Source organism: Sciurus carolinensis, chromosome 17 (assembly GCF_902686445.1).
Source record: "Sciurus carolinensis chromosome 17, mSciCar1.2, whole genome shotgun sequence".
Taxonomy (NCBI): Eukaryota; Metazoa; Chordata; class Mammalia; order Rodentia; family Sciuridae; genus Sciurus; species Sciurus carolinensis.
In genome coordinates, this window is record NC_062229.1 from 40,173,177 (window position 1) to 40,187,028 (window position 13,852).

The window sequence follows — 13,852 nt, forward strand, 5'->3', positions numbered from 1 at the left end:
GTATAGAATTCTAGACTGTGTTTTACTTTCTGTAGAACATTCTTGTCTAAAAGAATTAAAAAGGACTTTTTAAAAACCTCTCCTTCGGTTCTGTGTAGAAGCTCTTTATTTGAAATATAACTTGCCCAAAGCATGAAAATAGAAACAGTGGCAGCTCTTTCCATGTGATTTGCCAAAGGGGTGTTAAGAAATTTCTCTGTTTTTTTTTTTTCTTTTTTTTTTTTCTGTATGTGTGATTTGAAAAGAAGTGCTAAATTGCTAAAGGAAATTAAAATGGAGGGAAAAAAATCGGAATCCTACACATTATAGTTTTTGAGCAATTTCCTGAACCTTACATACCCAGTTAAGCTGAAATTCAAATGTTGATAAAGGGAAGAAAACTTGTTGGGAACAGATAAAGAAGGAAAAATAAACAAAAATTAAATTAAAATACTGTAGTTGGTGTCTTTAAAATAGAAATGTGTACCATATACTACAGAGAGCATCCCAATGGCAGGAAAAAAAAAAAAAAGGGAAGAGCAACCAGTTGTTTTTTTTTTTTTAATTATTTTTTTATTTTCACAGACTGCATTTTGATTCATTGTATACAAATGGGGTACATTTTTTCGTTTCTATGGTTGTTTGAAGGACTTTTCATTGAAAGGGGGGAATGTCTTTTTGATTTATCTTTACTTTAATTCTTACATATAAAATAGACTTACATATAAAAGTACAGGGTGGGGGTTGGGATGAGTCCCAAACACCACTATTATCATTTTGTTGTATTTCCTTTAGTTCCAAAACACTTCTAATGAGGTGGCTTCTTTCAAAAACAAAAGCAGGTTCCTAAAGCACTTTCATAGTTCTGAGAAGTAGATAGAGCTTTTGCTCTTGAAGAACAATTGGTATTCATTTATTTTGTTTTTCAAAATCCAAGAAAGAATCATCCTTTTGATATTCCATCAGAGCAAGAGGTAAAGAAGGAAATGTTAGACTGCTCAATTGAAATCTGATAGACCTTTGTCAGCATTTAAAAGCTCCCCAGGAAGCCCCAGCCTTCTAAAGTGGAGATCGGCCATCTCCAGTCATGACTCTGGCTTCCTCCTTCCTAATCCTCACCAAAGATTATCACCCAAGGTCTCATATTCATTTCACTCACCTTCCACAGTGGTTTTCCAATCTGGCCATAAATACTTAGCCCATTATCCCCATGAGAAAAGGAAGTGACCCTGACTGAATTTATCCTTTGGATTCCTGTGATATCTGCAGATGTGTGCCCTAAACCCTGATATTCCAACTCTGGGGCTTGCTCATTGAGAGTTATAATCCTGATGCTTCCCTTAATATTGGCAAGAGACACAGACAAATACAACTGAAGGAGAACATTGTGAGCTTGACTCATGACCTTATAAGAATGGGGGTGGGGCCTGGGGATATAGCTCAGTTGGTAAAGTGCTTGTCTTGCAAGCACAAGGCCCTGGGTTCAATCCCCAGCACTGCAAGAAAAAAAAAAAAAAAAAAAGAAGAAGAAGAAGAATGGGGGTGGGAGTAAGAACAAAATTAACTACTTAAAGTATTCTATAAAGAAATCAGAACCTCATTATCTCTTTGCATCTATCTTCAAAAAGTAGCCTTATAAATTTGTTGCTTATGAGACTTGATATCTTTCACAAACCAAAGAACTGAGACTTGCTGAGATTCAAACATTAGAGTTCAGACAACTTTAGGACTAGTATTTGGGACATCCGACCCCTAAATCAATTAAATAATGCATGTCTGTTGATTGCCTAGTGTTAATAAGTTTTCAATGGGCAATGCCAGTGTGGGATATAAACTCTTCTCTCTCAAGCAATGCATAAGCTGAAACAAAGGAAAAACTACTTTAAAAATGATACTAAAATTTTAGGTGTATGTAGAAAGACCAAATGGATATTGCCAAGAATTTACACACCACCCTTAAAAAAAAAAGGATGAAGCCGGGCGTGGGGACACATACCTGCAATCCCAGTGGCTCAGTGGCTGAGACCAGAGGATCACGAGTTCAAAGCCAGCCTCAGTAATTTATGGAGGCCCTAAGCAAATCAGAGAGACCCTATCTCTAAATAAAATATGAAAAAGGGTTGGCTATGTGGTTCAGTGGTTAAGTGCCCCTGGGCTCAATCTCTGGTACAAAAAAAAAAAAAAAAAAAAAAAAAATACTTTCCTGTCCTTTGCAGCAACATGGAGGAAACTAGAAGAAATTATGAGAAGTGAAATAAGTCAGGCACAGAAAAACAAATACTTCATGATCTTCATTCTCATTTGTATGTGAAATCTAAAAAAGTTGCTCTCATGGAATTTGAGAGTAGATTAGTGGTTATCAGAGATTGGGGAGAGAAGGGGAAGATGGATGGGAGGAGGTGAGTCAAGGTTCAGAGCTACAGTTAGACAGGAGGAATAACTTCTGGTGTTCCATTGCACAGAAGGGTGACAACAGTCATCAACATCATACAGCATATTACAAAACAGAAGAGAGGAATGTTCTCACCACAAAGAAATGATAGATATTTCAGGTGATGGATATGCTAAGTACACTGATGTGTCTTTACACGATGTATAACATGTATCAGAACTTAACACTGAACTCCATAAACATGTATTATTACATGTCAATTAAAAAGAAAATAAAAGTTAAAAGAGTTTATAGAACTGGATAAACACAGATTGCCAGAGAGGTTTTAGAAGGAGATAGACTTAGGGAACTAAGCTCCTGGTGTTGGGGGGTGGGGGGTGGGCACCAGAACTATATTTATTTAATTGCAATCTCCCTATTTTAATAGGAATAGGAAAAAAAAAACTTAAAGTAGTATAATTCAGTGTTTGCCAAGAGACTACAAAAGACACAGAAGAAAAAACATGGTGCTGAAGGGACAGCTAGTACCCTAGCTCCCAAGTATTTGAAGGACTGTAATTTGAAAGAGATTAAATTTATGGCACAAGATTTCCAACCAAAAGGAGGAAATTCCTGTGAACAAAAATTTAATTCACTTTTAAGTACTAGAGATCGGTCACTTCTAATAGAGTTTAGAAAGCATTCTACATTGAGAGGTAGTTTAAAGGAGATGACTCCTTTGCAAACTTCCTTAAACCCATTCCACATTTTGTAATGAAGTGTTCAGAATATTCCCAGATATATAATGCATGCAGCTGGCCCTTCATCGGGGAGAAAAAGGAAACGCCACCTGTTCCTGGGACTCAGCATCCCAAACTTGAACTCTGCTCCCTTTGTCCTAGGAAATGAAGATACCCAGCATGACCAGTCAGCTATTTGAATCTTGTCAGGAAAAAAGAGTCAAAGATCCTACTTGGTCCAAAAGGGAAAACGGGTGCAAAGGCAGCTTTTGGAAGGCCCAGCCCTACTTCATGATGGACCATACACCCAAGGGATTGGAAAGATTTGTCACACTCTACAATAGGAGCTACTGTCTCAAGAAGTTATCTGGTCTGGGATCCCTCTTTCAAGACAATGAAATTCTATAATTGTCATTGAGTGGCCGGTCCTTTTCTGTGTTCAGTTCTTTAAGAGAGTTTTGCTTAATGTCTGTTTCCATAGCTCTTCATTAATTCACACAATTAGCAATATTTATAGAACAGCTACTTCATTCCATCTGTATACTTACTGGGGATGGAAGGGTGACTAAAAGAGACTGGAATCTAATGAAAATTATAATCCAGTCAGAAAGGCATAATGCACTAATCAAATCATCATACAGATTTTATTAGGGAAAGCACAGGGTACTATGAAGATGTGTTTGACAAACCTGACCAAACTGAAGATGATCAGGGAAGACGTTCCTGAAAAAGTAGTATCTTGGATGAGAGTCGGGATCAATGTATTGGGAGAACTGGAGGTGGGCAGAGAAGGAAGATGGCATTGTTGAATACCTGGAACACGAAGGACAAGGATGCACAGTAACTTGTCGGAATTGAGAGAAGCATTAGGTGGCAGAGAAACGATAGGAAAGGTAGCCTATGAGAGGCAAGTTTCCAGGGAGTGCCAGGGTCCAGTCAGCAACCTTTTCATGTGAGCAAGAGAAGCTGCTAAGAAGGTGATATAGTAGATTGGGCAAAGGAGTATTTCGTAGTGAAACAAGAAGGGACTGGATTGGAAAATTATTTAGATTGCAAAATCAACAGACGTTGGTGATGTTTGAATCTTGGGAGTGCAGGAAGAGGGAGTATTAAGGATTCCCAGGTAGGTGTGGTGGCACACACTTCTAATCCCAGCAATTTGAGAGACTGAGGTAGGTGGATTGTGAGTTCAAAGCCAGCCTCAGCAACTTAGCAAGGCCCTAGGCAACTGAGAGAGATCCTGTCTCTAAATAAAATATAAAAAAGGACCAGGGTGTGGCTCAGTGGTTAAGCACTCCTGGGTTAAATCCCCAGCACCAAAAAAAAAAAAAAAAAAAAAAAAAGAAAAGAAAAAAGAAAGAGAGAAGGATTTCCCATTTTCTGATTATGCAAATGGATGGTGTTGTGTTCATAGACAAAGGAAACCAAAGATCAATCTGGGGGAAGATAATGGATTCATATTGAACCTGATGGTTGAGGTGGCTTTCAGACATCCAAAATAACATATGAGTTCACTGTTGGATATTTACATGATCAGAGTTCTTTGCTAACATTTTAATTAAATATTGTCATCTAAAGTCTCCAAAATAGCTCTAATCACTTGGTGAAGAGGACTTTAACATAATCTCCTCTTAAAAAATAGCATGGAATAATAATTTTAAAAGCATTTGGAAATCAGACTTTTTCTGCAATCACATTCATCCATGTATTCACAGGTACTTATTCAAATGTCATAACTGAATAGGTCACTATTATACTTTTACTGCAATAAATAGTATAGAATTGACTTGCTATCTGGACTTAAGGGAGTGTGTGTGCAATAAAACATGCCCTCATGAAGTAACCTGAAATAAAATACATTTGACCCATTAATATTTGAATAAATATTTACAAAAGTCATAAAAGCTTACTCAGATATCAATGTGTTTTAACAGGAAGAATCAGTCCCAGAGCTTCAGCTCATATCCTTTAACTTAGAAGTTAATATGCAATTTACTTAATGCTTGGTTGTCAAAGTCACCCTCATCCAGACTTAGTGTCAAAACAGCCCCACTCAGCAAAGCACCTGTACCCCCATTCATCATCAGGCAACTATTTGCTAACAAACCCCGAATGGTTTTCATGGGTAACGGGTTGACATATCATCCTTGACACATTGCACAGGGGGAAGGAACATGCTTGACTCGGTCTCTGAGGCCTTCGGGCACTGCAGGATGGCAGTCCTCCACATCCATGCCTGCTAAGCTGCACAGGTGCCCTCCCTCTGTACCCAGGGGTGATTTATTTGTGAATTTTTTATTCCAGAGGCTAATTAGGTGGAGAAAATATTCACATCAACGGAAGTTTGTAAACTTGTTAATGTACTTATTATTCATTTGTGTGTGCAGGTGGCTATTTGCAATCCTTACTACAGCCCTCATGGATGTGAAGACAATATGCAGGAAGGATCAGCAGAGCGGGTCCTCTCAAGGAAATTATATTTTAAGACTTAGAAGTCTGTATACATTTTATTTGGTTCTTTTATCTTAACATCAAAATACATAAAAAAATAAAAAAATAAAGAGATGGGGGCCAGGGGTGGAGCTCAGAGATAAAGCACTTGCCTAGCAAGCCCTGGGCTCAATTCTCAGCACCAACACAGAAAAAGTAAAGTGGTACATAGACCAACTGCTATTTTGGCAGGATGGTTTTGAATACTGAACTTTATTATTATTATTTGACAATTTCTATATACATTGGTTTTCAACCTCTGGTCTTAGGATACCTGCCACACACTTGCTACAATCCTTTGAAGATACTCAGATTTGGAGAGAAAAAAATACCCTCATTTTAGACATTTTCCTGTATAACTATTTACAGCTTCTTTCTCTGCAGTCTTTGGAGTAGTCCTGGTCTTTAGTAAACTAGAAGTCACCATGCTTAGAACTTGTTATATTGGCATCAGGGTACTAGGTAAGGCAGAGCTACAGAACTGAGGATACTGGGAAAAGCTGGTAGGCTAATTTCTGTAAAAAAAGGCCAAGGACCGTAAGAGAAAAATCTGGAAGAGGCAGGTAGGACTTTAGGAGAGATAGAGAAGGGAGGAATTTTCCTGAGTCTGGGAGAATTTCAAAGGAGAGAGACACCTCAAGAGAATTTTTAAAATATTTTGCTATAAGTTGCAGGACATATTTCTCACTTTGTTACTTTTTATGGAGAATTCAGTACACTTATTTTATTGAAGACACTGGGAATCAGAATTCATGTCTCCTCCTGGATTATAGAGGGAGTAAAGGACAGGATAATGCAAGATGCATCTCACACACTTAGGGGTAAGGTGTAGCACTAGACAAATTTATATTGTCACAACATTTAATAATGTATTTCAGAAGTAGATGCCAATTATGGTCTCATGCAAGATGGACGTGTACAGATCCCATATTCCAAAGATAAGTGCACCTCTTCTGCCACTCAAGAAAGCACATAACATTTTAAGTGATTAAGAGATACAAGAATTAAAAGAAATCCTAATTTATAAAATCTCCTTTCATTTATAAAAATACTTGTTTAGTAACATTAGCATTTTAACTACGTTGAACAATACATACAGAAATGTAGCATCTTGGTTTAGAACTGGGCTGTGGAACCAGACTAGCTGATCCTGAGTTGCCACTCTAGACTTCCTAGTTGTCTGATCTACTTGGGCACATTACTTAAGTTCTTAAAGTCCATATTTCTTCACCTCTAAAATAGAAAGGTTTGAATACAATAACATATTTAGTTGGTCTTTGCATTATGTATGTGGTGCAGTAAAAACTTCTAAAGGCTTACTATAATTGTTTTGAGCAGCCAATTACCAGGTAATGAGCCAGAAGTCACAATACAGGTTGAATATCCCTTATCCACAATTGGTATCAGAAATGTTTTGGACAGACATCATTACTCTATGTACATGTATGATTATATGAATGGTATGAATCTACATCATGCACAATAGAAACGAAAAATTGTACCCCTTTTGTGTACAATGAATCAAAATGCAGTCTGCAAAAATAAAAAATAATAATAATAATAAAAGAAATGTTTTGGGTTTTAGATTTTTTTGAGATTTGGGAATATTTGCATATATATTGTGAACTACCTTGAGAATAAAACCCAAGTTTAAATATGGGATTTATTTTGTTTCACATACACCTTACACACATAACCTGAAGATAAATCTTTTACAATATTTTTAGTACCCTTATGTTTTCACTGTGACCTATCACATGAGGTCAGTTGTGAAATTTTCCATTTGGGGTAACAGCACTCAAAAAGTTTCAGAAACTGAGACTGGGGATATAGCTCAGTTGTCAGAGGACTTGCCACATAAGCACAAGGCCCTGGGTTCAATCCTCAGCACTGCAGCAAAAAAAAAAAAAAAAAAAAAAAAAAAAAAGAGTTTCAGAAATTTTGAAATGATCAATTTGACTTTTGTTTCTGCTTTCTTTAGCCCTTTTCTTTCTATAAAATTAATCTTCTCTCCTCAGCTGATTGAACACATACTCTTTTATGGAATGAATGTTGTCCAATTCTAGAATTGAAAATAAGTTGAATTAAGATTGTTCCAGAAAGAGTTTCAGCTAGCAAGTGGCACAGGCCTGTAATAATAGCTACTCGGGACACTGAGGCAAGAGGATCATAAGTTCTAGGCCAGGCGAGGCAGTTAATGAGACCATGTCTCAAATCAAAATAAAAAGGGATGGGGGTGTAGCTGATGATAGAGCACCCCTGGGTTCAATACACAGTACCAAGAGAAAAAAAAAATAGTGTAGTTCTTTCCAGGATGAATAATCCAAATTTTAGAATTTTCTGTGAGGTTCTTCGGTTTCTGATTTGGGTCTTTTGGACCCCATTCTCTTTTCTTCCACTACATTGCTCAGAGGTTTTCCAATTAATGTTTTTCCATTCCAAGTCATCATTTTATTCAAAATACCAGGCGGTCATTCCTCTAGAATCACCAATAACCTTGTTGACACACTTGATCAATGGAGAAACCGTCATTCCACACTTCTAGCCTCTGACCTGAGATGTCCACACGCCAGTGACAGTAATGGGTCTTTTTTTTTTTTTTTCCTTGCTTATTGAGTTGATGAGAAAGTTTCATGCATTGTATTTATTTTCCAGCCATAATCTCTCCTGCCAGGAGAAGAGCTATGCTATCTGTCAAGTCTTCACAAATGGAAATGGTAGAATCCAGGGCTATTAAATAAAGTGTCATGTTTCTGAGGGTGGAGAGGTGTACATGCACACATACATGCACATAAATTTAGGAAAGTGAGGGGGCTCTAATAGCTGCATCCTATGTTTAATCCTGGAAAACCAGAATAAAGTGTACTATAACATAATGCAGCTTTAGTGAAAATAAAGATAGTTTTTCCATGAGCTCATCTTTCAATCTATTCAGAACCAGTATATTTCATAGCAGACATCTTACTGCTGCACCTTAAAATACTAAGGTGAAGGAAGGGTTACTGAAAAGGAAAAAAAAAAATGAAAGCACAAACATAAATACTAAGCCTTCAGCACACCCCCAGAGGATGTTTAATTGTCAAATGAATAGTTCAAACCTTTTATGATAAATGTCAATGGTTTGATGTTTATAGAGAAACAAAGTAAATTCCGGATGGAAATTGGGCCTCGTCATAGTGTGAGAAAGCTGGGCCAAGGAGGGAGGAGCTGAGTGCTGTACAGGAAGCAGGATGCTGAGGCAGAGCATCTCCTGCAGCCTGAGTCTCCCCAGGTATGTCACAGGATCCTTTTGGATGGCTGGCTTTCATCCCCCATCTTGGGGAATAGGCCTGCTCCCAGGGGCACCTCTAGCTCTACAGTTTTAAACTGCTTTCACCACCACCATCGGCCCTAGTTTCTGAGTCACCATAAACTCTGTTTAGAGAGCAGGTAAAACAGATTACCTGACAAGTTCAAAGGCTGGGAATCCACAATGCAACACTAGTCCTTGCCCACATTCAGATCCACTTCAAAACTCACCTGCTCTGAAATTTTCAATAATCAAACACATCCTCATTCTGATCCCTCTGTGTTGTTTTGGACACTTTGCATGTTCTTTACAATGTCCTTCCTGGAACATGATTATCACTCTTCTTACATGCATTATTGAATACTGTGTTCATGTCTTGATTATTGCATGGTCTAGTAGGAAAAGCATGAGAAAATATTAACATGTTCAATGAATACTATTATTGTATGTTCCAATATTTCATTATTGAACAGTCACAGGTTCCAAAAAGTGGAAAATAAAAAGGAGGAGGAAAGAAGCAGAAGTGGGAGGAGGAGGGAAAGTATAGGCTCTGGAGTTAGAAGACATGAGTTTAGCAACCAGTTCTATGTCTTTCTTACTGTGTGATCTTTAGCAAGTTACTTAATCCCTCTGATCTTTAGTATTCCCAACTGGAAGAAGATGGTAAACAAGATGTTGATCTTCAAGGGAGTTTTGATGATCTCTTAAAATTCTGGATGTAATGTGGCTGGCAGAGAGAAGACATGTTATAAATCATTTTTCTCTGCTCCTCAGGAGAAGTATCAATCTTTATAGAATAAGAAATTTGCTTTAACTCTCTGGTGGTCTTATATATTTAGCACAGACATTTGTGCATGGAAATTACTCATTTACTATTGATTGAAATGAATCCCCGAGTTGATAAAAATCAAGAGGATGAACAGTGAAGTATAAAGGATGCCTGACATATGGTTTGCAGTCTGTAACAAGTTGAGATATCTTGTACCCTCTGGGAGACCCATCCTGAGATGGTTGGTACAGAACTTGAGCAGAAGTTGTAAACTGGTGTTGTAGTCAAATGTTTTGCTGCTGTGACAAAAAGATCTGACCAGAACAATTATAGAGGAGAAAAAGTTTATTTGGAGGCTCACGGTTTCAGAGGTCTTAGTCCATAGAAGACAGGTTCCATTCCTCAGGGCTGGAGGTGAAAGTGAATATCATGGTGGAAAGAGTGTGGCAGAGGGAAGCAGCTCACAATGAGATCAGGAAGCAGAGAGAGACTCCACTCTCCAGATACAAAATATATACCCCATAGCCATGCCCCCAATGAGCCACCTCCTCCAGTTATGCCCCACTTGCCTCCAGTTACCACTCAGTTAATCCCATCAGGGATTAATACACTGATTAGGTCAAGACTCTCACAACCTAATCATTTCTCCTCTGAACCTTCTTGCATTGTCTCACACATGAGCTTTTTGGGGGACACCTCACATCCAAACCATAACAACTGGTGACCCTCAGACCCTATCTGCCAGCAGACATGTTAAACTTGAATCATTTGCTCATGTTAAAAAATATGAACTTTTTCATTAAAAATCCAAATTCCTGCACTTTTTTGGAAAAACCTGGCAACTGGCCTGACCAAGATGAGGGCAGCTCTTCCATCAAATGGGGCAAGGGTTCTCCATGCCCCCTCCCACCAGCTCCCCTGTCTTGTCTGTGTTGCCTGACTCATTCCTGGCACTTGATTTTAGAAACATCAAGCTGGACAAACTCTAGAATCCTAGTTGTTCTAGTTCTGGAAGCTGGAGAACTAACATTGCTGAGGCATGACAGCTAAGAGGGCCACAGTGACTTTCAGTGGGACCCTGTCACAGTGGCCCAAGGCCACCAGGCCAGATTTTTTCCCCCCTCCTTTCCATTGTTAAATGCTGAGAAGACGGAGGTTTACAAAAATCAGGAAACTGGAAGAAACCAAGTTATGATCAATAACTGTTCCTGGCATGCTTAACAAAAGGGCTGAGGTGTCATTGCTTTCAGAAAGGGTTAAGAAGGAAGCCATCGTTTCCTTTCCAGAAACATCTCAGATTCCTTTGGAATACAGCCAAGTGTCGTGTGAGAAAGTGGAGGAGAATATGGCTTCAGGGAGCCCTATCTCCCTGGGAGTGTTAGTTCTGTGACCTTCTAAGGTGACAAGAGCCCCTGCAACCTCAGAACAATAGCTCACAGGAAAGAGTGTGGCACTGGGATCTGAGGGCTGCGGGCTGGCACCAGTGACCACACAGACAGCAGTCAAAGCTTCCTCCGCTAGCCAAGCAGGGCTATCTAAGCAGGGCAGCTCCAAGTCATCCTAGGAAATGAGCCACACCTGTTGTAAGGAGACCCACTCAGGTAGACAGATACAGGGCCATGACTCTGGTCCTGCTAGTGACCCTCCCACATGGATTCCTCAAGGAACGGCACCCAAATTCCTTTCTTTGGTGTCCACACAGACAGCAAAGCCAAAGAAGCGGCATACCTGGAACTGAAGAAAAGGGGGAGATAGAGGTAAAAAATAAATAAAACAGATAAAGTTGAGAAGCAGACTGTGTGTAATATGCTGTGGTAGTTAAATCGTTATCTTCTTTGAATTCTTTTAGAAATAAAATAAATATAAAAAGACAAGTAATTTTCTCACCTAATTTGCTTGTGGAGCTGATAATTAAGTGTTGTTGGTTGCATCACCAGAATGAATTTGTGATACTTGCTGTAGTGTCTCTGCATATTTAAAGACGAAAATGTTCTTTCTGGTGCTTAGTAAAAATATCATTTTTATGAAGCCTCTCCCTCAGGCAGTTCTGTAGCCTCCATTCCATGTTCATGGAACTGCAAGACTCCCTGTCTGAGATATGACAAAGACCAACTTTACACCTAAATTCTCCTGTCAGCCTACCTGTTCCTTCATCCTGAGAAACAATCCTAGACTCAGGAGCCTGCAGTAATTCCAGATTTTCTCAGTGAGATCTGCTCCCCCATGCATCTGCATGTGTCTTGATTATTATATCCCCCTACCCTTCAGACTTCAATAATAGTGGGGAGGGGAAATTGCACAATGGTTAAAAACGCCAGGTGCAGGTGGGCACAGAGGTGCATGTCTATAAACACAACCACTCAGGAGGCTGAGGCAGGAGGATACAAGTTTGGGCCCAGTCTCAGCAACTTTGAAAGACCCTGCCTCAAAAACTAAAAAGCAGGGGCTGGGGTTTTAGCTCAGTGGTAGTGCACTTGCCTTGCATGTGTGAGGCACTGGGTTTAATCCTCAGCACCACCTAAAAACTAAATAAATAAAATAAAGGTATTGTGTGCATCTACAACTAAAAAAAATATATACATCTTTTTTAAAGTAAAAAGAACTGGTAATGTAGTGCAATGATAAAGCACCCCTGGATTCAATCCCTAGTACCAAACAAACAAACATAAAGCAAACACCTCCAGGTACAGAGGCTGACCTGTTTCGGAATGCCCACGGCCACCTACACAAACTTGAGCATGTTATTAAATGCTTTGAGTCTCTGTTTCCTCATCTTCAATGAAAACAATAATAGTAACTCACAAGAATTTTATACCATGAAACCAGGAAGAATCCCTGTCCCTCACAGAGATTTAACACAGGTCTGGAGCTGAGTAAGAGGTCCACGCAGGACAGATACTCTCATCATCACCACCACTATCTAGCTAGGTGATTCCAAGTTGTTGTGGGAAAATTCTTAAAAGATATTTTCAAAGACTGCACACCCCAAACCCTGTTAGAACTTCTGAGCATGGTACCAAGGCTTTCTGTTAGGGTCCCTAGGTACATAAATGCTCAGCCAAGCCTGAGAACCAGGGATCCAGGCTGCCTCCAGAACCTGAGCCACTAAGTGCAGAGACAGCCAGGGTTCTAGGGTTACTCAAGTCAAAGACAGAGAAAGACCCAGCTGCCCCTTGAGAACCACTTAATTTAGGGCTCAAGAAAGGGTATCATCATAAATTGTTAGTTACTATGAGTCACCTCTCTTCTCTCAAGTTTCTTTTTAATCAGTTGGTGCCAAAAACACACACTGCTAACATGCAAGGATATAGAATATCCTAAAGAGATTGAATTTGCTTATTCTTTGAACAAGTGTCATACAGAGACAGCAGCATAGCAATGGCTAAAGTTAGTGCACTCTTTCATAAGAGTGGGGGAACACTCAATTCAGTGGAGGTTGGGGGGTGGGTACTGGGGATTGAATCCAGGGCCTCACACACGCTAGGCAAATGTTCTATCACTGAGCTACATCCCCAGGCCCTTTTATTTTTTATTTTGATACAGGGTCTCACTGAGTTGCCCAGATTGTCCTCAAACTATCAATCCTCCTGCCTCAGTCTCCTGAATAGCATCCAGCTCAATTCCAACTTGTCTAACATCCCCCATCCAGTTTAACTCCTATAAGGCTAGTTACTAAACATGTTTTATGTGAGACCCTCTGTTCAGACGATCAACAACATACATTACTCCCATGAGAAAGAATGTTCTGTCAGTTGGGACAGAAGGAGACGGAGAAGCAAAAATTTTCCATTCCAGTCGACTGTGTCAAACCAAGAAATTGTTTGTGGAACAAACAGTTTATACTCAAACCTTCTTATTTCTGCAACTACTCAGGTGATGGTATCATGGGAAACCAATGTGGGTGACTGGTGTGGCCAGATTTTGCTAGAACCCTCAGAGTTAAGGAGAGCAAGCAGAGCCCTGCATTTGCTTACACATACTACAATGACCAATGCCCCATCTGTGGTGGGCCCCTGCAGGCTGGAATTGGGAAAAGGTATATCGGGCACACATCTCATTCTCATAGCTATAACATGACCACTGTCCCTGCTATTCATGAAACATCCAACAACACGATTAGAGGTAGAAACACAAGTTTGGTCTCGTTCATAAAACTGAATTTTCAGATTTTTTAAAGTCAGATTTTATAACACAACTGCCAACTGACCTTGGGC